General features: G+C 48.5%; 1 long non-coding RNA gene across 1 annotated transcript in view; it reads right to left on the bottom strand.

The window, feature by feature from the left end:
• Positions 1–5,236: 5,236 nt before the first annotated feature.
• The window catches only part of LOC117877554, a 46,965-nt gene continuing 27,543 nt past the window's right edge, over positions 5,237–24,658 (bottom strand). The window contains exons 2-3 of the long non-coding RNA XR_004645754.1: positions 7,299–7,415; positions 5,237–5,667 (exon numbers count right to left, since the gene is read on the bottom strand). This is a non-coding gene — a long non-coding RNA (uncharacterized LOC117877554). The remainder of the gene's footprint in view (positions 5,668–7,298; positions 7,416–24,658) is intronic.

Genomic DNA, 24,658 nt, shown 5'->3' with positions numbered 1-24,658 from the left:
TGCACATGTCAGATTCTGATCTCAGTCATAATGATGAAAATCCAGAGTAACTCCCCTGTAATTAATGGAGATCAGAATCCAGTGCAATGTCCTTATTTTGATTCTCTTCCCTCATCCTAATAATTCTGTTTCTACTTTTTTATTTGCCAATCATTAGTTTTGTTGTTGTATTTTCAAAGGAGTTTAAATGGCATTTGTTTTTAAAAAATGCTTCATGCCCAAATGCAGTGTTCACTAATGTCCATTCTGCCATTTAAATAATTAATTAGATGTGGCTGTAGAGCCAGCAGAAGGAACAAACCCACTTTGTAGGCCTAATTCATCCCGGGTGTAATTCCATTGTCTTCGGGGAAATTAAAAGGGATTAATTTTGTACCTCCCATAAAAAGTGGATACAGTCTGTGGCTGCAGGTGTTCTTGATGTAGATATTTTAAAAATTAAGGGCCAAATCCTCAGATCAGGTGTAGTCCTCCTTGTGTATTCAGTCATTTTAGAGATGAGGTAAAGGGGCAGCTGGGGATTCTATTTTTAGAGGACTCCCCTGGTGGTATAAAACCAAAGTAACTGGTTTTGTACCACCTGTTCCATCCCCCCTGCTACTCTCCCCTAGTTCAGGATTCATGAATGTAGGTTAAACTCAACCCAAAGCTATTTTTGGAGGCTTCTATATTTCAGGTCCAACACTTGGTACAGTTCTTGTCTGGAATAACCAGCATCAGTTAGCTTTAATTGTAAACCATCTAGGGCAGAGATTGTCTCTTTTCTATGTTTATGCAGTGCCCAGCACAATAGGACCTACGTTCACTTGGGAACTACCATAATACAAATATTTAGAGTAATAATAATAAGAGAAATGGTAGCATTGTGCATATGTAGCCTCACCCATTCCAATAATGACTAACCGGGTCAGGGTATATTTTCAGAAGTATTTGGCCTACAACAAGTATGCCTAATATGTTTATACATACATATATGTATGTATAAACATGTATTATGTCTCTCCAAAGAAAGAGTTCAAACAGCATCTGCCTCAACACTTCAGAGAGATGGCAGCAGTGTTAACAAAATACATGGGTTCTGTTGTGGGCTTCGCTGGTAGCAACCCTGGCAGTTAAGGCTGCAAAATGGCTTCCATTATAACCCGGAAATTTTCAGAGAACAGAGTTGGTAATGCAAAAGCAGCAAATGCTATTAAGCTGAAGGGTAGCTTAGATGTTTGATTCTTAGGAAATGCAAGTTTGCTGAGGGTAAAAACATGTTTTCTAAAAAATAAAACTCTTTGGAAAAGACCTAGAGCTTTCTAGAAGCTTTTCTTGTCAAAATGCTTATAAGAAAGGAAAAAGACTTCAAGAAATCCCTCATAATACATGTTCCAATATATAGACCTGTCATTGGTAACGTGACTAGAAATGGGACAGCCCATTACTAGCTAGCTTTGCCTTTGACTTGTAAACAATAGTAGGAACCTAGGCCACAGGAAATAGCTCACTCTTGCCAGCCTGCCACATTGTTTGAGCTGGGAATTCTTCTAGAAAAATGAACAGCAACATTCTTGGTTAAAAATAAGATTGTTTTTCCCCCTCCCGCTTTGAATTTTCCAGAGAGCAGTCATTTGGCACATTATTAAGATACATATAACAATACTTAGCTCTAATACCATGCTTTTCATTTTTAAGAGTGATGTAGAACACTGGGACAGATCTAAAAAGACTGGTACTGGTAAGTGCAATCTCCCACTAGCAGGTACACATCTTCCTCATGTTCCAGTGAGGGGACTTACTGCCGGGCTGGGCAGCTTTAACTTGGTTCAAATTTATCCCTTGTATACCTCTGACTGCAGAGATTACACCAGAGATTATTTGGCTCCTTTTCATTTTATATGATACCCCCCTTACAGATATTGATTCTGACCTTCCACCAAGCAGCAGTGTCCTTTTTTTCTTTTTTTCCTTTTAAAAATTGTTGATGTGCTCAAAAGTGTTTCAAATTGCATTTGTAAGCTAGATCTGGTTGAGCTGTATATATGCAGAGTACCCTAACAAGTCAGTTAGCATCAATTGACTACTTCTGTGCTTAAAGTTAACCATATGCTTAAATTCTTTTCTAGATTAGGGTAAGTACCTTATAGGACTGAACCCACAGCTTGGACATGTCAGAGAAACATGTTCATACTTCAGATGATCAGAATAAAGCCCTTAGTTTCTAATCTATAATTCATCCAATTTTCAGCAGCATGCCTTGATTACTTGCTAAACGTTATTATTTGTACAGTGCTAGAAATGCATTAGACACTTTGCAGGCCCCTGTCCAAAGAGCTTACAGTTAAAGAAAAATTTATAGAAATGAATGAGATGCAACAAAAAGCAGGCAAATGAGCAGTGAAGCACAGCATGTTTCTTCTTAGAGTGCTTGCTCATGTCAATTCCATTCTAGGTGTGTAGTTAGCCATTAACTTAAGTGTTAGGTTAGTTTGGTAGTTAGAGTCCTGGATGGGACTTCGCCCCAGAGCAGGGCCTACCCCTTTCCCCCTGCTTTAAACCATGCTCGTCATGCAACAGACCGATGCCTATTAGTGACCCCCACAACAGCTGTGTGAAGTGCTTGGGGGGAGTCCCATAAAAATGACTAGTGCAGGATATGTAAGAACTTGTGCCCTAGAACCCAGAAGGAGCGGGATATCTGCTTGAGGGCCCTCCTTATGGAGGCTGCGCTTCGTCCTTCGTCAGAGCCCTCCTGTGTGGACTCCACTCCTACTTCGGCATCGGTGCGGAGCACACCGCCTGCACTGGGCCCTGCCCAGCACCATTCCCCCTCACTGGTGCCGAAGAAGTGGCAAAATAAGAAGGGTTCCCCAGTACCAGAGGGGAAGGGGGCTTCTGGCAAAGGGGCTATGTCAGGCCATGTGCCCATCCCAGAGCTTCACGGGGGGTACCACTGCGGTTGGAACCCCTAGCCCAGCCATCCATCTGACTCCCAGGAGCGGCAGGGACCTCAGCTTCTTCTAGGGCCCTCATTACCTGAAGGGGCCCCAATGGCTAAAGAACAAGTAGACCGGCCAGCACTGCAGATGCCTGCCGGGTGCCGGACTCAGCTAAGATCCCTACATCCAAGGGCAAACCAGTCATGGGACCGTCCATAAGGGAGTGGAGCATCCTTGGTCCCCCGACCGCAGGCGTAGATCTCCATCACCCCGGCCTAGTACCCTGGCACCACAACATCGGTCTCTGTTCAGAAGACCCAGGTCCCCGATGCCGCACTCTCTCCCTATGAGGCATGGGACACTGGAGTTGAGGCATGGGTCCCTGTATCCCTGGTACTGGTGAGCTTCCCACCAGAGATCACGACAGCACAGGTCACCATTGCCTAGATGGTCTTCCAGGCATCAGTCCCCACCAGAGTGGGATCACTCCCAGTTGTGGCACCAGTTTCCACCTCCCTGGTACCGCTCATCGGCAGGCACTGATCCTCGCCCTCTTCGCATCAGTCACTGACAAGAGACAGTCGGCAGATTCAGGCATCCATGGCTCTGCTCTGGTCACTAGGAGGGCAATGATCTGAGTCGGTGCAGGAGCTTAGCCCCTCACTGAGGAAGGGTGAATCACCGCCGGCCCACAAGGCCAGCGAGGCATCCACGAAGATGGTGTGGCAGCAGGGACAGTGGCCCGCTCAATGGCCTTATTGAAATCCCTGGGGCGTACTCGTGAGGCCAGTCCCATATTCCCACCAGTCTTCCCTGGCTGCCTCAGACAAGCCGCCTTCGGCACAAGAGTCGGAACACAGTGCTGAATCCAATGCGGGGGCAGCACAGCGGGCTCCAACACATAAGGGGCACTCCCCAGAGAGGGAAGAAGAACCTGCCCCTCCCCCTACAGTGCAATCATCGTCTCTGGACAAAGCAGTGGCAGGCCCCTCCCAAACAGGCAGTTCCCCTGATGACTTCAAGGAGCACCAGACCCTCCTTAAAAGGGTGGCTGGCTACCAATTTGAACTTGAGATTGAGGAGGTGGCAGAGGAGTCAGACGACCTCTTTAATGTTATATCCTCCACCACCGCAGCCCGGATCGCACTGCCCGTCCACCCAGGGTCCTTAAGATTGTGAAGTTGCTGTGGCAGACCCCCTCTTCCATTCTGCCTACTTCTAAGAAGGTGGAAAAGAAGTACTACATCCATGCAAAGGGATTTGAATATTTGTACACGCACCCTCCAGTGCAGTCATTGATCATGTCCCCTGTTAATGAAAGGGACAGGCAGGGACAGGTGAGTGGCACGCTGAAAAAAAGATGCCAAGAGACTGGACTTGTTTGGCAGAAAAATTTATTCAATGGCCAGCCTACAATTTTGGGTGTCTAACCACCAGGTCCTGTTAGGCAAGTACAGTTTTAATCTGTGGGACTCCATTAGCAAATTCAAGGAGGCCCTCCCACAGGACTGAGCCCAGTAGCGTAGCTAATGGGGTGCAGGGGAAGCAGCCGCTTCCCCTGCAGCGGCCGGGGGGGGGGGGGGGGGGGGGGCCCGGCGCCCGTCCCGCGTCGAGGCGGGGGGGGGCGCGGCGGGGGGGGGGGGGGGCGTGGCCGGAGGAGCGAGGGGGCAGGGCCGGCTTTAGCCCCACGCCAAGAGGGCCCCGCAGCAGCTGTCCACCCCGCCCCAAGCTCACTTCCCCCTCCTCCCCTCCCCTGAACGCTCCTCCCCCTCCCCAGCTTCCTGCAAATCAAACGTTCACAGGAAGCCTGAAACAGGCAGGCAGGCAGCAGGTAAGCTGGGGGGGCAGCGGAGGGCACGAGGAGGCACGGCCCAATCTGGCCCCCCTGGCCGAGCAGCTCCCTCCGGCGGCCGGCTCTGGCCCCAGCAGCTCTGGCCCGGCCCGGTTCGGCTTGGGCCCTGGGGCGCCGGCCCCGGTTCCGGCCGAGCACCCCCGGCCCCGGCAGCTCAGGCCTGGATCCAAGCCCCACGACCCCAGCCGGAGCATGGCCCGATTCCTGGGGGTGGGGCTTGCCAGAATTGGGCCCCGTTCTTGCTAAAACTGGCCCTGCAAGGGGGGGCACAGGCTGGTGCCCCGCAGCGTGGCCAGCAGCCATGGGGGGGCGGCAGGCACGGCCGGAGGAGCAGGGTGGGACGCGCAGCATGGTGGCCAGCAGCCACGGCCGGAGGGGGGGGGCGGCCGGGGGGGGGGGGGCAGGGGCGAAGGAGGGGGGGGGGGGGCGGGGGCGGGGGGGGGGGGTGGCGGGAGGAGGGGGGGGGGGGGGGGCGCCTTTTTTATGTTTGCTCTTCCTCCTCTTAGAAGCTGGCTAAGCCACTGACTGAGCCCAGGAGTTCACCGCTTTAGTGTAGGAAGGCAAAGCGGTAATGAAAGGTGCCCTCCAGATGGTCTGGGATGCTACGGACTCGGCAGCCAGGGTTGTCGCCTCTGTGGTGGTAATGAGGCACAGCTCTTGGCTACAGTCCTCCAGATTATCCCAGGAGATGCCACCCATCATACAGGACCTCCCGTTTAAGGGAAGAGAGTTCTTCTCTGAGTTCATGGGTGCAAGGCTCCACAACTTTAAAGACTCTCGGGCCACGCTCTGCTCCTTGGGCCTTCATACCCCTCAGCAGGCTAGGAAGCCGTTCTCTCCTCCGCCTCCTCCACCTCCCCAGTCTAGGTCCTGGGGGACTCCCCATCTGAGCAACTATAGGAAAAAGGACAGAAACAAAAGATTTAGCTGGCAACATCCTTCGTCTTCCCGTTAGTCTGCTCAGCCTGGGCATTCCAGAAACCAGGGAAGCCAGAAACAGGCATTTTGAGGGTGCACTTGAGGATAGCACCACAGTCACATCCCAAGATCCACCCTCCTACTCTTTCCTCAAATCTCTGTACCTCTTCCGGTTGGCCTGTTCTCGGCTGACCTCAGACTGTTGGGTGCTAGACATATCTTCAGGTTACATCCTGCAGTTCATGGCTGACCCACCCTCCTTCCCCGTCCCTCTTTAGGGACCCTTCTTGCGAACAACTCCTTGTTCAAGAGGTTGAGAACTCCTGCACCTGGCGGTGGTAGAGGAAGTTCCTCAGGACATGAAAGGAAAGGGGCTCTATTCCCACTACTTCCTAATCCCAAAAGCAAAAAGGGGTCTGTGATAAATGAGCAGGGGGATAGCTTCCTTTTTGGACACCCAGCCAGCCAGTTGGCTATGGAATCCCTCTTGGTGGCTGTTCTCTACTTGCTTTACCTGTAAAAGGTTAACAAGCCCAAAGGTAAAAGGAAAGGAGTGGGCACCTGACCAAAAGAGCCAATGGGAGGGCTAGAATGTTTTTAAAGGGGGGGGGGGGGAACTTCCCCTTTGTGTGTGGTGGTATTCTCTGGGAAAGAGGAGAACAGGGAGCAGTTATGCTATGAGAAGCTATAAGCCAAGTATGATCATAGATCATACCTAGAACTACTTATTTGGAACCCCCAAATGTGTAAGTAGATCAGGAATGTTTAGAAAGACGCTATTAGGTTTTTCTGTTTATTTCTTATGACTAGTGGACTCCTCTGTGCTAATCCTAGATGATTTTGTTTGCTTGTAATCTTTAAGATGAACCCCCCTCCTCCAAAGCTATTTTGGGTGCTTAATTTTTGAAATTGCTCTTTTAAAATCTAGCAAAAGCCTAAGTTCCAGATGTATCTCTTAATTTTTTTAAAATTATTTTTAAGAACAGGATTGGATTTTTGGTGTCCTAAATGGTTTGTGCATATATTGTTTAATTAGCTGATGGCAACAGCTAATTTCCTTTGTTTTCATTCTCAGTTCTTCCCCAGATGGGGGGCGAAAAGGCTTGAGGGTACCCCACAGGAAGGAATTCCCAAGTGCACCTTCCTGTGTTCCAAAAAAGGGGTTTTGCATTTGGGTAGTGGCAGCGTTTACCGAGCCAACATCAGAAAAAAGCTGTAACCTTGGGAGTTTAATACAAGCCTGGGGTGGCAAGTATTAATTATTAAAAGTCCTTGCAGGCCCCCACCTTCTGCACTCGAAGTGGCAGAGTTGGGAATCAGCCTTAACAGGGTCTCAGGACCATTCTGGACCTGCATCGCCTCAACAAGTCTCTCAAGAAGTTGAAGTTTCACATGGTCTCCCTGTCCTCCATCATCACATTCCTGAATCCGGCAGACTGGTACACCACCCTCTACTTGAAGGACGCATATTTCCATTTTCCCAGGACATAGACGGTTCCTCCATTTTTGTGTTGGGACAGCGCCATTTCCAATTCATGGTATTGCCATTCGGTCTCTCGTCAGTCCCAAGAGTGTTCACAAAGTGCATAGAGCCAGTGGCTGCTTACCTGAGGCATTGGTGTTCAAATTTACCCATACCTCGACAACTGGCTAATAAAGGACTGGTCCTGGGATCAGGTGTGGCAGCATCTCATTCTGGTTTGCTCTACCTGTTGTGCTCCAGGCTGTTAATAAATGAGAAAAAGTCTACCTTAGTTCCAGCACCGTGCCTAGAGTTCATTGGAGTGGTCCTCAACTCTATTCAGGCCAGAGCCTTCCTCCCCAAAACCTTGTTCCAAGCCCTGGTGGATCTGATCTCATGGAGGCAAGCTCATCCTCTCACCACAGCTCACACGTGCCTGCGGTTATTGGGCTACATGGCAGCCTGCACTTACATGGTCCAGCACGTGCAGCTCCACTTCAGGCCCCTGCAGGCATGGCTAATGTCAGTCTATGTCCCCAATAGACACAGCATGGACCATGTAGTCAGGTGCAGAGGAGCATGTGGCTCGGACAGAGACATACCTTAGGGGAGGATCTATTAATGGAGATTCTCTGTGTCCTAGTAAAGAGGAGAGGACAGATGATAAAATATGGGTAGGCTCTGATGAGAAACAGTCAAATGAAAGAGAGGCCCATCCACTTACATCATGTAATGGCAGACAGCTAAAAAGTGGCAAGCTTTTAAAGGCATATATACAAATGCTAGAAGCCTAAATAATAAAACAGGTGAGCTAGAGTGCCTCATATTAAATGAGGATATTGATATAATAGGCATCTCAGAAACTTGGTGGAATGAGGATAGACAATGGGACGCAGTAATACCAGGGTACAAAATATACTGAAAGGACCGAACAGCTTGTGCTGGTGGAGGAGTGGCACTATATGTGAAAGAGAGTGTAGAATCAAATGAAGTAAAAATCTTTAATGAACCAAACTGCACCATAGAATCTCTATGGATAGTAATTCCGTGCTCTAATAATAAGAATATAGCAGTAGGGATATATTACCAACCACCAGACAAGGATGGTGATAGTTACTGTGAAATACTCAGGGAGATTAGAGAGGCTATAAAAATAAAAAACTCAATAATAATAATAATAGGGGATTTCAATTATCCCCATATTGACTGGGTACATGTCGCCTCAGGATGGGATGCAGAGATAAAGTTTCTTGACACCTTAAATAACTGCTTCTTGGAGCAGCTAGTCCTGGAACCCACAATAGGAGAGGCAATCCTTGAATTAGGCCTAAGTGGAGCACAGGATCTGGTCCAAGAAGTGATTATAGCCAGACCACTTGGTAATAGTGACCATAATAGAATTAAATTTAACATCCCTGTGGTGGAGAAAACATCACAGCATCCCAACACAGTAGCATTTAATTTCAGAAAGGGGAACTACACAAAAATGAGGAAGTTTAGTTAAACAGAAATTAAAATTGGTACAGTGCCCAAAGTGAAATCCCTGCAAGCTGCATGGAAACTTTTTCAAGACACCATAATAGAGGCTCAACTTAAATGTATACCTCAAATTAAAAAGCATAGTAAGAGAACCAAAAAAGTGCCACCGTGGCTAAACAAAGTAAAAGAAGCAGTGAGAGACAAAAAGGCATTCTTTAAAAAATGGAAGTTAAACCCTAGTAGGGAAAATAGAAAGGAGCATAAACTCTGGCAAATGAAGTATAAAAATATAATTAGGAAGGCAAAAAAAAAAATTGAAGAACAGCTAGCCAAAGACTCAAAAAGTAATAACAAAACAAAATTAAGTACATAAGAAGCAGGAAGCCTGCTAAATAATCAGTGGGGCTACTGGGTGATAGAGATGCTAAAGGAGCACTCAAGGACAATAAGGCCATTGCAGAGAAACTAAATGAATTCTTTCATGGTTGAGGATGTGAGGGAGATTCCCAAACCTGAGCCTAAGATTTGTCACCTAAAAGGAATGGAAGTGTCCCAGCTTGCGATGTCATTAGAGGAGATTTTTGGACAAATTGATAAACTAAACAGTAATAAGTCACCTGGACCAGATGGTATTCACCCAAGAGTTCTGAAGGAATTGAAAAGCGAAATTGCAGAACTACTAACTGTGCTTTGTAACCTATCATTTAAATCCGCTTCTGTACCAAATGACTGGAGGATAGCTAATGTGAGGCCAATTTTTAAAAAGGACTCCAGATGTGATCCCAGCAATTACAGGCTGGTAAGCCTGACTTCAGTACCGGGCAAACTGGTTGAAACTATAGTAAAGAACAAAATTGTCAGACACATAGATGAACTTAATTTGCTGGGGAAGTGTCAACATGGTTTTTTTAAAGGGAAATCATGCCTCACCCATCTACTAGAATTCTGTAAGGGGGTCAACAAGCATGTGGACAGGGGGATCCAGTGGATATAGTGTATTTAGATTTTCAGAAAGCCTTTGACGAGGTTCCTTACCAAAAGCTCTTAAGCTAAGTAAGCTGTCATGGGATAAGAGGGAAGGTCCTCTCATGGATTGGTAACTGGTTAAAAGATAGGAAACAAAGGGTAGAAATAAATGGTCAGTTTTCACAAGGGAGAGAGGTAAATAGTGATGTCCCCCAGGGATCTGTACTGGGCCCAATCCTATTCGACATATTCATAAATGATCTGGAAAAAAGGGGTAAACAGTGAAGTGGCAAAATTTGCAGATGATACAAAACTACTCAAGATAGTTAAGTCCCAGGCAGACTGCAAAGAGCTACACAAGGATCTCTCAAAACTGGGTGACTGGGCAACGAAAGGGCAGATGAAATTCAGTGTTGATAAATGCAAAGTAATGCACATTGGAAAACATAATCCTATCTATACATATAAAATGATGGGGTCTAAATTAGCTGTTACCACTCAAGAAAGAGATCTTGGAGTCATTAAAGATAGTTTTCTGAAAACATCCACTCAATGTGCAGCGGCAGTCAAAAAAGCGAACAGAATGTTGGGAATCATTAAGAAAGGGATAAATAATAAGACAGAAAATATCATATGGCCTCTATATAAATCCATGGTACGCCCACATCTTGAATACTGTGTGCAGATGTGGTCACCCCATTTCAAAAAAGATATATTGGAATTGGAAAAGGTTCAGAAAAGGGCAACAAAAATGATTAGGGGTATGGAACTTCCGGTATATAAAAGATTAATAAGACTGGGACTTTTCAATTTGGAAAAGAGATGACTGGGGGGGATATGACTGAGTTCTATAAAATCATGACTGGTGTAGAGAAAGTAGATAAGGAAGTATTTACTCTTCTCATAACACACAAACTAGGGATCACCAAATGAAATTAATAGTCAGCAGGTTTAAAACAAAAGGAAGTATTTTTTCCACACAACGCACAGTCAACATGTGGAACTCCTTGCCAGAGGATGTTGTGAAGGCCAAGACTATCACAGGGTTCAAAAAAGAACTAGATAAATGTATGGAGGATAGGTCCATCAATGGCTATTAGTCAGGATGGGTAGGGATGGTGTCCTTAACTTCTGTTTGCCAGAAGCTGGGAATGGGTGACAGGGGATGGATCACTTGATGATTACCTGTTCTGTCCATTCCCTCTGGGGCACCTGGCAGTGGCCATTGTCGGAAGACAGGATACTGGGCTAGATGAACCATTGGTCTGACCCGGTATGGCCGTTCTTATGTAGTCAGAGTCCTGGACCACATACTGTCGTCACTCGCATGGTGACAGAATCCTGCATCAGTTTTGGAGGGAGTTCCCTTCACAGCTCCATCCCCACTGGTGACCCTCAGCTCTGATGCCTCAGACCACGGGTGGGGAGCCCACTGGGCAATCTCAGCATGAAAGGTCATTGGTCGAGTCTCGATCGCTCCCTACACATCAATGTCAGGGAGCTCACAACAGTTCACCTGGCCTGCCAAGTCTTCTGACCTCACATAAAAGGCAGGGTGGTCGAGGTTCTGATGGATAATACAATGGTTATGTTCTATATAAACAATCAAGGTAGAGCCAGGTTGTCTGCCCTTTGCCAGGAAGCTCTCCAGCTCTGGGATTTATGTGTACAACACAACATCCATCTTGTAGCTGCACACCTCCCTGGGGCCAGGAACACTTTGGCAGATTACCTCAACAGGTCCTTCTTGTCTCACCATGAGTGGTCCCTCCATCCAGACATGGTCAGCATCATCTTCCAGATGTGGGGGATTCCCTAGGTGGACTTGTTCATGTCCAGGCAGAACAGGAAGTGCCACATTTTCTGTTTGATTCAGGGGATTGAAAGAGGCTCCCTGTTGGACACTTTTCTGCTCCCGTGGTTGAGGTTTCTGATCAGAAGTGGCACAGGGTTTTTGGCACCCTAGGCGGGGGTCCTTCTGCACTCCTGGTCATCGGCGGCAATTCTGCGGCGGGGGAGTCCTTCCACGCTCCTGGTCTTCGGGGCACTTCGGCGGCGGGTCCCGGAGCGAGTGAAGGATCCGCTGCAGAATTGCCACCAAAGACCCAGAGCGCGGAAGGACCCCCCGCCGCAGAATTGCCGCCCTCCCCAAATCCTGGTGCCCTAGGTGACTGCTTAGGTCACCTAAATGGAAGCGCCGGCCCTGGTTCTGATGTACCTTCCCTCCAGTGCCATTAATTCAGAGTCCTGATGAGGATCAAGCAGAACAGGGCGAAGGTGATCATCATAGTGCCGGGCTGGTCGAATCAGTACTGGTTCAGCATGCTGCTGGACCTCTCGGTGGCTGCTCCATTACAGCTACCACTCTGGCAAGATCTGCTGTCCCAAAACCACGGCAGTCTTCTGCATCCAAACCTGCCAGCACTGCACCTGACGGCTTGGCTGCTACATGGTTAAATACGGAGGAGCAGGAGTGTTCGGCCAGCGTCCAACAGGTCCTGTTGGGCAGCAGAAAGCCCTCTACCAGAGCGACCTACCTGGACAAATGAAAGCGGTTTGCTTGTTGGACCTCGACTAGAGGCATTTGGCCCAAGTGGGCCTCGCTGCAGTTATTCCTGGACTACCTTCTACATCTCAAGTTCCAAGGCCTGTCCCTTTCATCTATTAAGGTTCACTTGGTATCTCAGCCTTCCATTCGCCGCTCAATGGTAGGTCAGTTTTCGCCCAGGACATGACTGCCAAGTTCCTCAAGGGTCTCAAGCTCCCCTACCTGCACGTCAGGGACTCCATCCCTCCATGGGACCTGAATCTTGGGCTGTCACGGCTCACAGGACTCCCCTTCAAGCCTCTGGCTTCCTGCTCTCTCCTCCTCCTTTCCTGGAAGGTCACGTTCTTGGTTGCAATAACATCTGCCCGTAGGGTCTCTGAGATTAGGGCACTTACCTTGGAACCGCCCTATACAGTCTTTTACAAAAACAAGGTCCAACTGCAGCCACACCCAGCTTTCCTGCCCAAGATGGTCTCACAGTTTCATATGGGCCAGGACATTTACTTACCTGTCTTTCTTTCAAAGCTGCATAAGTCGGAGGAAGAGCGTAGGTTGCATTCCCTATAGGTCAAGAGGGCACTAGCCTTCTACATTGAAAGAACCAAGCCATTCCGCAGGTTGATGCAGGGAGTTTGTTGCGGTGGCTGACAGGATGAAAGGTTACTCAAAGAATTTCTTCTTGGATCACTGCCTGCATTCGCTGCTGCTAGGATCAGGCCAAGGTGCCCCCTCCTGCAATTGTAACTCCTGCAAGCCTCTTTGGCAGCTTTCCTAGCCCAAATTCCTATCCAGGACATCTGTAGGGCAGCCACCTGGTCATCCGTCCACACATTCACGTCTCATTACGCTCTTGCCCAGCAGGCCCAGGACAATGCTGGCTTCAGTAAAGCAGTGCCACAAGACCGTGAACTCCTAGCCCATCTCCGAGAATACTGCTTGTGAGTCACCTAGAATGGAATTGACATGACCAAGCACTTGAAGAAGAAAAAACAGTTACCTACCTTTCCGTAACTGTTCTTTGAGATGTGTTGCTCATGTCCATTCCATTACCCACCCTCCTGCCCTTATGTCGGAGTTGCTGGCAAGAAGGAACTGAGAAGGCATAGGGATGGCAGCGCCCAATATACCAGCGTATGAGCGCAGCGCTCAAGGGAGTGCCACAGCCGACCCTATGGATACAGCTAAGGCAAAAATCTCTGACAACTATGCACGTGGGTTCGCACACATAGAATGTTATGAACATGAGCAACACATCTTGAACAACAACACTTACGGAAAGGTAGGTAACTGGTTTTTCCTTAGTTAAGTTATTTATTTTGTTTTTTAAACTTTATGAACAGGTGTGTTTGGTTTTTTTTAAATCGCTCTTAATAAGATGAGGTTTTATTGGTAACATAGGTAAAGAAATATGCTTGTTTGCATGTGATTTGGAAGCTGATATTGTCTCTTCAGTCATTAAACAAACACAAGGGGTGTTCAATCATCCAATCATGGAGCAGAAACAATACCATAGGATTTTGGTGAACAGAGTCACCCATTATAAATAATAAATACGGAATAGTTACTGAACAAGCCATAGTCTGAAGATTATTTGGCTAAGTTAAAACTTGAAGAAAGAGCAAAGAGTTCCCTAATCACAAAATGAGAGAAATTCATAATGAATATTGACTATATCAAATAGTTCAAACCATTACTGTATAAACCATCCAAACCTGCAGTTAGAATCCTGGCCCTCCAGACTAGAGGGAGCTGACTACTGGAGTTTCTCAAGGATCAGTCTTGGGGCCAGTCTTATTCAACATTTTTATGAATGATCTGGACACAAAGAGTAGGAGTGTGCTAGTGAAATTTGCTGATGATACTAAGTTGGGAGGCAGTATCAATATAGAGGAGGCTCCGATTATTATATATGAAGATTGGAATGGCCTTGAAGACTGGAGTGACAGAAATGGGATGAAATTCATAGTACAGAGTGCAAGGCATACACTTAGGATTTAATAATAATTTCTGCTACAAGCTGAGACCTCATCACTTCCAACCAACAGAGAAGGAGAGAGACCTGGAGGTATGGGCTGACCAAATGATGACTTAGCCACCATTGTGATGCAGCTTTGAAAAAAGGCAAATGTGATCGCAGGATGTGTAGGCGAGGCATTTCCAGTAGAGATAAAGAAGTATTAACACCATTGTACAAGGCACTGGTAAGATCTCATTTGGAATACTGTGTACAGGTCTGGTCACCCATTTTCAAGTTAAAAATTAATTTAACCGGAGCACATGCAGAGAAGAGCTAGTAGGATAGTATGGGGAATGAAAAGCCTATCTTTTGAGAGAAGACCAGAAGACCTTGGCTTGTTTAGCCTAGAAAAAAGAAGGCTGAGATATTGTATGACTGCTCTCTGTAAAGACATTAGAGGGGTAAATACCAGGGAGAGAGAAGAGCTATTTAAGATAAAGGACAATGCTGGCACAAGAACAAATGGCCATAAACTGGCTACGAAAAAAAATCAGGCTGGAAATTAGATTTCTAACCATCAGAGGGATGAGGTTCTAGAGCAGCCTCCCAATAGGCATTTTGTGGCAAACCACTTACTTAGTTTTAAGAGAGGTAGACAAATTTGAGTGCAGTGGTATAATGTGCTTACTTGTGATAGAGGGGTGGAGGGTAGGACTTAACAGCCCCGGGGCTCACTTCTGGTTTATGTCTCCTGTCCCAAAAGCTCATGCTTCAGGGTTTCAGCTTGCTACTGATGGGGGTCAGGAAGGGATGTTCCCCTGCCCCAATGTATTCTATGAGGTTATTTTTTATCTTTCTTCCTCTGAAGCATCAGGGATGGCTGTGGCTGGAGATGGGACATTGGAGAGATAGGCCAGAGCTCTGAAGTGGCATCGATCATTCTCTCACTAGTGCTTGACTGGCTGGTTATTATTGCTCACATACGAAGGGTTGTCCAACTCAGGGGTGGGCAAACTTCTTGGCCCAAGGGCCACATCTGAGTATGGAAATTGTATGGTGGGCCATGAATGCTCATGAAAGTGGGGGTGTGGGAGGGGGTGAGGGCTCTGGCTGGGGGTCCGGGCTCTGGGGTGGGGTTGGAGATGCAGGAGTGTGCTCCGGGTTGGGAGCAAGGGATTCAGAAGGTGAGAGGGGGATCAGGGCTGGGGCAGGGGGTTGAGGCGTGGGGGGGGGGTCAGGGGTGCAGGCTCTGGGCAGCACTTACCTCAAGCAGCTCCCAGAAGCAGTGGCATGTCCCCGCTCAGCCTCCTACACAGAGGCTCGGCCAGGCATCTCTGTCTGCTGCCCCATCTGCAGGTACCGCCCAAACAGCAATTGGCCGCAGTTCCTGGCCAATAGGAGCTGCGGGGGCGGCTCTTGGGACGGGGCAGTGTGCAGAGCTCCCTGGCTGCCCCTATGTGTAGGAGCAGGAAAGGGGATATGCCACTGCTTCTGGGAGCCGTGCGGAGCGAGGAAAGCCCCTGACCCTGCTCCCCGGTTGGAGCGCTGGAGTGGGGCAAGCCTCAGACCCCACTCCCCAGCGGGAGCTCGAGGGCTGGATTAAAACCTATGAATGGCCGGATGCGACCCCTAGGCCATAGTTTGCCCACGCCTGGTCTAACTGATCACCATATGCAGGGTCTGGAGTAAATTTTCTCTCAGGGCAAATTGGCAGTGTCACTGGAGACTTTTTGCCTTCCTCTGCAGTGTGTGTCACTTACCCATATAATCCAGGCACCTCTCACTTAATAATTTCCCTGGGATATGGCACTGGCCACCTCTGGGAGCGGCGCGAGGCCAGGACATGTAGGAAGCGTTTTAGCAAAAAAATTATTTGAAATCTTTAAGACTATTGTAAAATTGTTCCAATTTCTTGAGTACTTCACAAACCTGAAAGCAGTCAAAATTCTATGAAAGAAAATGTTGCTACAACTATTGCACCTAACTGTAGAGATAAGAGTGCAATATTTAACTGGTTTACTTTATGAAAATTAATCTAGTGCTCCTTATTATTATTTGTTGTGTGTATTACCATAGTATCTAGAACCCTATTGTACTGGGTACTGTATGAAGACAGAACAAAGACTGTCCCTGCCTCAGGGTCCTTACGATCTAATGAAAGAGGCTCAAACACAGTTCTGGAAACCGTATGCAGTGGTGGTGTAGTCATGTTGGTCCCTCTCTTACCCAAACAATGCATGAGCCGGTGCTGCCAGGAGTTGAGTTGTCGGTGGACTCATTTACACTCTGCCATACAGGAACAGACTGCCCATGTGCTGGGTTGCACCACTATGTGGCCCAGCCACCTCTCCTTCTGGATGGTCAGGCAGCCAGGGAAAATGTGATTGGTGTTGTGACTCTGTGTGCCAGGTCACAATGCTATTCACTAAAATTTGGCTTACTCACCCCTCCATCCGTACAGAGGTGCGGCTGGGTAAAATTTCAGTGGTGCTGTGACCATGCAGCTGGACTGATGCTCCAGACTACTCCATCAGTGATGTACTGATTTTAGTATGGGACCACTGCCATGTCCCCCCTTTCCACTACCTCTGCTCTGCAGCATGTGGAACTTTGAGCAAGTGCAAACAACTTGGGGTGGGTAAGGATGGACATTTGCCTGCCCTCCCAGTCTCTCCTCATTGGCACTACTGAGAGGGAGACCTATTGACTACAGTGGGAGTTGGATCAGGTCCTTATACATTACTGACTGTTACGAGTTCAGTACAAAAAGCACACAGGTGAGAGGATAGGGCACGGAAGGAAAGAAAGAATACTGTTAATAACAGTATGACTGTAGTGTGAAAGGGAACAGTCACTGGCACTGCCACCTACTGGTCAGACTGGAGGTTGTCTTCCTCCCAGGCCTTCCCTTTTCTCACTTTGTTTCTCCTGCTCTGTCCTTTTTAGTGACTCAGACCTCCAGCTGGGTTGCACGTTCAAGTTCTCCCATTTTGCGACACACAGAGTGAGTCCAATAATGTGGAAGTCTTCAGAAGTCAGCAGGGGCTTCAGGGCTTTCCCCTTGGATCAGTCTTGGGACCAGGACCCTTGCACCTTCAGGATCTTCCCTAACTAGGTTTCCCCACTGAGGGATAGACTTCTGTCATTGTCTCCACTTTAGAAGTTAGTAGGAGGGCCCAACAGCCTACACCTAAGAGCTGTAGCTTGGCAGGCTATGCAGTTGCCCCCCTGGATCACTTCCTACCAGTGGCCCTTCTTCCCACAGGGTAAAGTAAAGAACTGAACACAAAATTAAAGTTTGACTTTCAAAAGTCAGCATTCCCCCTGTGCAGGGTTGGCCAAGTCAGTATCTCTGAGCTTCAGACAGCAAGAGCGCCTGTGGTGCTCTTTCCAGAGTTCAGAAGTCAGATCAGGTCCTCTGTCTGCTTGTGTCTGAGCTACTCTGCTTCTTTTTTTTTAAGCTCTATCTCCACCTTGTGCAGGCTTTGCAGATATAGTGGGGCTTCTGTGCCCAGAGCAGCTCTTTAATGCTGCCTTCTCTAGTGTGGCATTTGTATACCCCTTCAGAATGACATATCAAATGGAAAACCTTACCTGGCCTGCAGCTAGGAGGCCAGACAAGGAGTAACTTTTCCCAAGGAACAGATTATTTCCTATATAGAAATAATGAGTTAATAAAGAGGAAACAGAACAGCCCATTCTATGAAGTTCCCTATGTGGAATTCCCTCAGGCAAGGGAGATTCCCCCACCACCTATGAAACAAGCTGGCATTGTTCAATATCTTCATTAATGATTTAGATAATGGCATAGAGAGTACACTTATAAAGTTTGTGGGTGATACCAAGCTGGGAGGGGTTGCAAGTGCTTTGGAGGATAAGATTAAAATTCAAAATGATCTGGACAAACTGGAGAAATGGTCTGAAGTAAACAGGATGAAATTCAATAAGCACAAATGCAAAGTACTCCATTTAGGAAGGAGCAATCAGTTGCACACATACAAAATGGGAAATGACTGCCTAGGAAGGAATACTGCAGACAGGGATGTGGGGGTCATAGTGGACCACAAGCTAAATATGAGTCAACGGTGTAATGCTGTTGCAAAAAAAGCGAACATCCTTCTGGGATGTATTAGAAGGAGTGTTGTAAGCAAGACACGAAAAGTAATTCTTCCTCTCTACTCTGCTCTGATTAGCCTCAACTGGAGTATTGTGTTCAGTTCTGGGTGCCACATTTCAGGAAAGATGTGGACAAATTGGAGAAAGTCCAGAGAAGAGCAACAAAAATGATTAAAGGCCTAGAAAAATGACCTATAAGGGAAGATTGAAAAAAAAATTGGGTTTGTTTAGTCTGGAAAAGAGAAGACTGAGAGGGGACATAACAGTTTTCAAGTGTGTAAAAGGTTGTTACGAGGAGGAGGAAGAAAAATGTTTTTTCTTAACTTCTGAAGATAGAACAAGAAGCAATGGGCTTAATTTGCAGCAAGGGAGGTTTAGGGTATGTCTACACTACGAGAGTAGTTCGATTTTACTTAAAGCGAATTCGTGGAACCGATATTACAAAGTCGAACGTGTGTATCCACACTAAAGACAGTAATTCGACTTTGTGAGTCCACATAACGGGGCAAGCGTCGACATTGGAAGTGGTGCACTGTGGGCAGCTATCTCACAGTTCCCGCAGTCCCCACTGCCCATTGGAATTCTGGGTCAAGCCCCCAATGCCTGCTGGGGCAAAAAATGTGTCGAGGGTGGTTTTGGGTAACTGTCGTCATTCAACCGTCACTCCATCCGTGAAAGCGCCGGCGGGCAATCAGTTCGCCCACTTTTCTGGTGATTGACAGCGCGGACGCCACAGCACTGCGAGCATGGAGCCCGCTGCGATCATCGCTGCAGTTATGGCCGTTGTCAACACCTCGCACCTTATCATCCACCTTTTTCAGAGGCAGATGCTGAGAAATCAGGTGAGGAGGCTACGGCAGCGCAGTGAGGACATTAAGTCTGAAAAGGGCACAGACCTCTCGCAAAGCACAGGACCCCGCACTGTGGACATCATGGTGGCAATGGGTCATGTTGATGGTGTGGAACGGCGATTCTGGGCCTGGGAAACAAGCACGGACTGGTGGGACCGCATAGTGCTGCAGGTCTGGGATGAATCACAGTGGCTGCGAAACTTTCGCATGCGGAAGGGAACTTTCCTGGAACTTTGTGAGTTGCTGTCCCCTGCCCTGAAGCGCAAGGACACCCGGATGCGAGCAGCCCTGACTGTCCAGAAGCGAGTGGCCATAGCCCTCTGGATGCTTGCAATGCCAGACAGCTACCAGTCAGTCGCGAATCACTTTGGAGTGGGCAAATCTACCGTGGGGGTTGCTGTGATGCAAGTAGCCAACGCAATCGTTGAGCTACTGCTCTCAAAGGTAGTGACCCTGGGAAACGTGCAGGTGATCATAGATGGCTTCGCTGCGATGGGATTTCCAAACTGCAGTGGGGCTACAGAGGGAACTCACATCCCTATCCTGGGACTGGCCCTCCAGGCCAGCCAGTACATTAACTGAAAGGGCTACTTTTCAATGGTGCTGCAAGTACTGGTGGACCATAGGGGACGTTTTACCAACATCAATGTCGGATGGCTGGGCAAAGTTCATGATGCTCGCATTTTCAGGAACTCTGGTCTGTTTAGACGGCTGCAGGAAGGTATTTACTTCCCGGACCACAAAATAACTGTTGGGGATGTGGAGATGCCTATAGTCATCCTCGGGGACCCAGCCTACCTGCTAATGCCCTGGCTCATGAAGCCCTCTACAGGCGCCGTGGACAGTGAAAAAGAACTCTTCAACTACCGGCTGAGCAAGTGCAGAATGGTGGTGGAGTGTGCTTTTGGACGTCTGAAGGGGAGATGGAGAAGCTTACTGACTCGCTCTGATCTCAGCGAAACCAATATCCCCATTGTTATTGCAGCTTGCTGTGTGCTCCACAATCTCTGTGAGAGCAAGGGGGAGACCTTTATGGCGGGGTGGGAGGTTGAGGCAAATCGCCTGGCTGCTGATTACGCCCAGCCAGACAGCTGGGCGATTAGAAGAGCCCAGCGGGACGCGCTGTGCATCCGGGAAGCTTTGAAAGCTAGGTTCCAGAGTGAGCAGGGTAACCTGGGACTATTAAGTTTGTTTAAACAGAAGCTGAACCTGCCCCCGTTTCTTTACCCAGTTAATGTTGACTATCCTCTCCAGTTACCAACCCCCTCCCCCCTTCCAACACACCTTTAAAAATAAAATAAATGAAACTTTGTTCATTAACACCATTTTCTTTATTAAGGATTTTGTGGTAAAGTGTTGAAACTGGGACGCAGACTGTGGTGGGGAGTGGGTGTAGTGATGGAAAGGACGCTTCTAAACTCGAGGAATGACAGCCTCCTGCTCCTAGAGCGGTCTGCAGTGGTGAACTGGTTGTTTCAACGGAGCCTGCCACCCCTCCTTTTCGGGACTCTGTGTGTGGGGGCTATGTGACTTTGTGGCGGGGGAGGGCGGTTACAGATCCCCTGCTGCGTGGCTCTGTGATCCAGGCTAAGGACCTCTGCATAAGATCTGTAACCGCCCTCCCCCGCCACAAACTCACATAGCCCCCCCACACAGAACATGAAAACCACCTCCCAGACTGACCAGGGTGCCTAGTGACTGCAATGTGTGTGTGACCTTCTGCTGAACCTGCCCCCGTGTCTGTACCCTGGTAAAGGTGACTGTCCTCTCCAATTACCAACCCCCTTCCCCCCCTTCAAACACACTCTCCTCTAAAAGAACATGATGGAACCAGTAATTAACAGAAACTTATTTTTTATTAACAACTACACAGTTAGGGGATGAAACTGGGACGGGGGCTTGGGTAAGGTGCTTTTGGAGTGAAGGAGAGGACTTATCAAATCTTTGGGAATGAAAGCCTTCTGTTACTTGAGCAGTCTGCAGGGGTGGAGTGACTGTTTTCATGGCCCCTGCCGCCCCTCCTTCTTGGGACTTTGGGTGAGGGGGGGATGGGACTTTGTGGCAGGGGACGGCGGTTAGAGAGAGGATGCAGGGGGGCTCTGTCCTCCTGCCTCCGGTCCTGCAGAACATCTACAAGGCGCCGGAGCGTGTTTGCTCCCTCATTAGTCCAAGCAGCGTTTGAGTCGCCTGCTGGTCTTCCTGCCGCCACCTGTCCTCCCGTTCGCTGTGTGATCGCTGGTATTGCGACATGTTCTCCCTCCACTGGGTCTGCTGTGCCGCCTCGGCTCAGGAGCAGCCCATAAGTTCTGAGAACATCTCGTCCCGTGTCCTTCTCTTTCATTACCTGATCTGCGCCAGCCTCTGAGAGGGGGATGCCGGGGTAGCTTGGGAGACACTCGCAGCTGTGGGATGGGAAAAAGGGAGTGAATTCCTCAGAAAGATACAGTTTTGCGAACAATGAATATAGTCTTTCTCTGTGAACAAGACCATGCACAGCACCTATCACATGCACACTCAGTACAAGGTTGAATTTTCGGCCTTCCCATTGAGTGCCTGGGGTCTTGCTGTACAGATCACACAAGCAGGGCCGGACAACGGAATTCGGCTAGCAGGCGGACATGGTAAGCCGTAGACTTTTGGATGCTTAAATCTTAATTTATAGCAGTGCCCTCCTTTCACGTTCCAAGCAATGCTCCTAGCGTTGGCCAGTTCCTGCTGCCGGCAATCCGGCCAGCGTGAACTCGGCCCCTGTCCCACCCCACTAATGGCTGTCCCCAGGAAAGATCCCTCCATGCTGCCCCTGTCATGCCTCCACCGCGTGGCTGTAAACGGCCGGTTACAGTTATGTAAAGGAACAGGCAATCAGTCCCAATACTAACATTCCCCTAATTCAAAGCAGGTCACCATGAGTGATATCACTCTGATGAGGATTTCGGAGACAGAGAAAGACCGCATGCTGTGTGAATGCCAGCAAGCACCAGGGCCATATGCCGCCATACTTTGCGAGGCATGATCCCGGAGTACTTGCTGCTAGCCTGGCACGGAAAAGTTTCCTCCCATGGAGGACGCAATAAAGCCGCTTTCCCCAGGAACCTGATGCAAGGGCTTTCACAATACCTCCAGGAGACCTTCGTGGAGATGTCCCAGGAGGATTTCTGCTCTATCCCCGGACATATTGACAGAATTTTACAGTAGCTGCACTGGAAAGGACTAAAAACTAAAGCGCCTAAGTCAAACTAATCATGAAAAACCAGACATGTTAACAAACTTTTCCAGTAGCTGCACTGGCAAGGACTAGAAACTAAAGCGCCTAGGGCAAACTAATCATGAAAAACCCATTGTTAAGATACCATTCCTATTCTGTTCAAAATAAATGTTTAAAACACTTACCTACTGATGTTTCCTCTGATTCACGGTCTGGGTTACCGCCTTGGGAGGGTTGGTAGGGGATCTCCATGAGGGTGATGAAGAGATCCTCCTGGCTGTCGGGGAAATCAGCGTTGAAAGCGCTGTAGACTGCCTCATCCTCCTCATCTCCTTCCTCATCTTCCCCGTCCGCGAACATCTCCGAGGAAGCGGTCGTCGACAATACCCCATCGTCAGAGTCCACGGACAGTGGTCGGGTAGTGGTGGCGGCCACACCTAGAATGGAATGCAGTGCCTCGTAGAAACTGCATGTGTGGGGCTGGGATCCGGAGCATCCGTTTGACTCTTTGGTCTTCTGGTACCCTTGTCTCAGCTCCTTAATTTTCATGCGGCACTGCGTTGCATCCCGGCTGTATCCTCTCTCCGTCATGGCTTTGGAGAGCTTCTCATAGATCTTCGCATTCCGTTTTTTCTATCGCAGCTCCGAAAGCACGGACTCATCGCCCCACACAGTGATCAGATCCAAGACTTCCTGATCAGTCCTTGCTGGGGTCCTCTTTCTATTCTGCGATTGCATGGTCATCTCTGCTGGAGAGCTCTGCATCGTTGCCAGTGCTGCTGAGCTCGCCACGATGTCCAAACAGGAAATGAGATTCAAACTGGCCAGACAGGAAAAGGAATTCAAATTTTCCCGGGGCTTTTCCTGTGTGGCTGGTCAGAGCATCCGAGCTCGGACTGCTGTCCAGAGCGTCAACAGAGTGGTGCACTGTGGGATAGCTCCCGGAGCTATTAGCGTCAAATTCCGTCCACACTAACCCTAATTTGACATGGCCATGTCGAATTTAGCGCTACTCCCCTCGTCGGGAAGGAGTACAGAAATCGATTTAAAGAGACCTCTATGTCGAAATAAATAGCTTCGTTGTGTGGACGGGTGCAGGGTTAATTGGAGTTAACGCTGCTAAATTCAACATAACCTCCTAGTGTAGACCAGGCCTTAGGTTGGACATTAGGAAAAACTTCCTAACTGTCAGGGTGGTTAAGCACTTGTGACAGACCCAGACCAGTGGGGTACAGGAGTCTGGTAGAGGGCAAATATACTGGTCACTGGATGAGTAGTTTTCTGTTCCCTGAGTGACCAGAGCAGGGGCTGTACTAGAGTAATCTGGAACCTACTAGAACCAGTTAAGACAGGCAGGCTAATTAGGACACCTGGAGCCAATTAAGAAGCTTCTAGAATCAATTAAGGCAGGCTAATCAGGGCACCTCGGTTTTAAAAAGGAGCTCACTTCAGTTTGTGGTGTGAGTGTGAGGATCTGGGAGCAAGAGGCACAAGGAGCTGAGACTGAGAGGGTGTGCTGCTGGAGGACTGAGGAGCACAAGCGTTATCAGACACCAGGAGGAAGGTCCTGTGGTGAGACTAAGGAAGGTGTTTGAGGAGGCCATGGGGAAGTAGCCCAGGGAGTTGTAGCTGTCATGCAGCTGTTACAGGAGGCACTATAGACAGCTGCAGTCCACAGGGCCCTGGGTTGGAACCCGGAGTAGAGGGTGGGCCCGGGTTCCCCCCAAACCTCCCAATTGACCTGGACTGTGGGTTCTTTCAGAGGGGAAGGTCTCTGGGCTATTCCCCAACCCACATGGTGAATCTCTGAGGCAAGAAAATCTGCCAATAAGCACAGGACCCACCAAGATAGAGGAGGAACTTTGTCACACACTGGAATAAATTGCATAGGCAGGTTGTGGAATCTTCATCATTGGGGATTTTTAAGAGCAGGTTAGACAAACACCTGTCAGGAATAGTCTAATAATTAGCCCTGCCATAACTGCAGGGGACTGGCCTAGATGACCTCTCGAGGTCCCTTCCAGTTCTATGATTCTATGATTGTCTTTCCAAACCACCATATCCCCCAATATCTCCTCAGGGGCCTTGTGGCTCCACAGCCATCTGGGCCACCCATGGCTCCAATGCAGTACAGCTCTGTTAGAGCCATGCTGTCAGGAACTCTTCTGCTGGCTGCTCCCCTGTCCTCTTCCCCTAAAGGCAGGTTCAACAGTCTGGAATCCTTGTGGAGCTGGTGGGAGTGACAATACAGATAATGTCCATCCCCCTGCTTTCCCTTCCCAGCCACACACATGAATCCCTGCTGAGTAGGTATGACAGGTTCGGTCACAGAGACCCCCTTGGGACTGTCACCTGACATGTTGAATTTACCTCTGATCCCATT

This window comes from Trachemys scripta, chromosome 5, assembly GCF_013100865.1.
Source record: "Trachemys scripta elegans isolate TJP31775 chromosome 5, CAS_Tse_1.0, whole genome shotgun sequence".
NCBI lineage: Eukaryota > Metazoa > Chordata > Testudines > Emydidae > Trachemys > Trachemys scripta.
Note: the sequence above shows the minus strand (reverse complement) of the source record. Positions and strands in the feature narration are given on the sequence as shown.